The sequence below is a fragment of the Sinocyclocheilus anshuiensis genome, unplaced genomic scaffold (assembly GCF_001515605.1).
Source record: "Sinocyclocheilus anshuiensis isolate Anshui unplaced genomic scaffold, SAMN03320099.WGS_v1.1 scaffold2322, whole genome shotgun sequence".
In the NCBI taxonomy this organism is placed as follows: domain Eukaryota; kingdom Metazoa; phylum Chordata; class Actinopteri; order Cypriniformes; family Cyprinidae; genus Sinocyclocheilus; species Sinocyclocheilus anshuiensis.
Genome location: NW_015556110.1, coordinates 823,878 through 826,394, shown reverse-complemented (window position 1 = coordinate 826,394; position 2,517 = coordinate 823,878).

Genomic DNA, 2,517 nt, shown 5'->3' with positions numbered 1-2,517 from the left:
ATCAGTTTCATGAGGTGCCTTCGTGCAAAAAATGCTGCCTGCAAAGTCATTGCCTCGTAAGGCAGCGAGACAGCAAGTCGGTGTTTTTGAACGAATCGACTAAATTAATGAATTAAAGAATCATTCATGAAGATGTTCGTTTGTCGCCCCCTACTGGTGTAACTATGTAACCTGCAAAAAAATCTCCACCACTAATATACACTGACAGTCTATCGACTGGCTATAAAAATATGTAATATAAAAGGGAATGTAAGTACATACTACAGTTTATAATTCTACACTGGAGCTATATCGATCACATGTATGTGTTTCTACTTGAATTGATGTGTTAATGTGTGTGTCATTGCATGTAAGGCATATAAAGAGAGAGACATCAGAAATGAGATGAATGAGATCTGCAAAGTACACAGGCTCATGTTCGTCTTGTTGACCCATGCGGATCATCCTAGTGCTCATTGATTTTCTACTCTTTAGTTGTGAAATCAAGCTGAACAGACCTGAGGCAATCTGACCAGCCCTGTAATAACCAAGGTTACAGTCTGAATCACTTCAGAGTCACTGTGAGGTCATGTGAGACAGATTTGATGCAATGACCCATATCACATCATCTTAATTAGGTGCAATTAAATACAGCAACAATCTGAAGTGCTTGTATTGAGCTACACAATTTAAGGTTACAGCAAGAACTATAATACAATACTGCATGCACAATCAATGTGAAGTAAAGGAACTGTTTTTGTTCAATTTGTAGCTTGAACCAGTTACAACAACACTAGTCAAAATAGCTCAAACCTATGAATTTTTAATAGCAACTATTTCATGTCCCCATAAGTTCCCATGCTTAATTAAATTATTCAAATGCAAGGACTTATGAGTTTCCCATACAGCCTCAGTTTTGTTCTTGATCGTTTATTAAATTATTAAAACTTACAATTTTAATTATTTTGAAGCCAAAAAGGTTTATGGAAGGCAGATACGTGAATTCTTAATTTTTAAATAAATGGCTACAACACTACTAATAATAATTCTAAAATTTCCACTGCTTCTCACAACAGATCAAATTCATAATGTCTTAACATATTAAAGAGTTAAGTACTTTCTTCTCCAGCGGTCTTCCTCTGGCCCTGTCAACATAAACTCATGTCTCAAAAATCCTGCTCTTCATACTGTCTGAAAGAGACAATCTCACCATCTATTCAGAAGCTCAACAGTGCTCATAAAGAAATGTCCGAGTCAATAGGGATAATAGCTCTTGCCCAGCTTAGATTGATCAGTTTAATTATTCATGCAGCTATAGCTCATGACATGAAAAAGATGTGGTGTCAATAGAGTTTCATTGATCCGCTGAACTTCTTAGCTGCTGACTGCAGCAGAAACATTATTGTGCAAGACTGGTGCATTGTACCTATTTTTACATTTTGACTGTGCTTTAATGCATCGGTATGAATCCATACACTTCATCTGACCTTTTTAATGTGTTTTGGGACTGGTGCAATACAGATGGAAAGTGTGCAAATGGATTTCTCCTTTTTTGACATGGATGTTCGTTATTCTCCGAATGCAGGCAAAATGATTGGCTTTGATTGCTTTATTATGCTGTTAGAAATAGCCTCAAACACATGCATGCATTCTCCTGAGCTCATAATGAGCCGCTTTAAGGCAATAGACATTCTTTAGCTGTACTTGATAAATCTGTGCAGGAATTCTGAACCCTTATCCTACACAGCCCACTCTGAGGAACTTTTAAAGAAAGATACTGTATAGCAACTCTGTCAAAGTGAGTTATTAGGACCTGTGTATATTACATCCTATACTAGCACTACTGCAGTTTTAAATTCAGATTTGCAAGCCTATCATGGCGGAAAAGCAGTTACTGCAGGCAATAATAGCACGGAGTGACACATTCATGCTTTCAATACTGAATCGGCCAGGAAGAAACTCTCTCTCTTTTATTGTAGGTGCATATACAGAGAAGAGCGTGAAAGAAAGAGACCTGAGCCCATCTGTGCTGTGCAGCTTTATTATTTTGAGCTTCTGTCTGTAACATATGTTAGGCAAAATGATAGATTAGGAACTATTTATAAAGCAACAATAATTGTTAAACATAGCAGCTAAAACAGTGTACAGTGTGTGTGTATTTTTGTTTTTTTGTGATTTAAAATATTTCTTGCTTAAAGGATAGTTAACCCAAAAATGAAAAATCTGGCATCATTTAGGCTACTCACCTTCATGTCATTCCAAGCCCAAGGCTTTCTTCTATGAAACTAGAATTAGGAGCAGTTTTGAATATGCCGGTCTCTTTTTTTGCATGCAATAATAATGAATGGGGACTGCCTGTCACAGTGTCTGGTTGTGGTGCCCTGGACTGGCCATTTGAGGGCGCTCTTCCTGTTTCTGTGTTACATGTTTTGAACTCTGTTTCCCATAGTCCTTTGCTTTGTCGTTCTGTTCTGATCATTATCACCTGTTGGCAATTTACTCATCATTTCATCACTACTTATACCATGCTCTCACTGT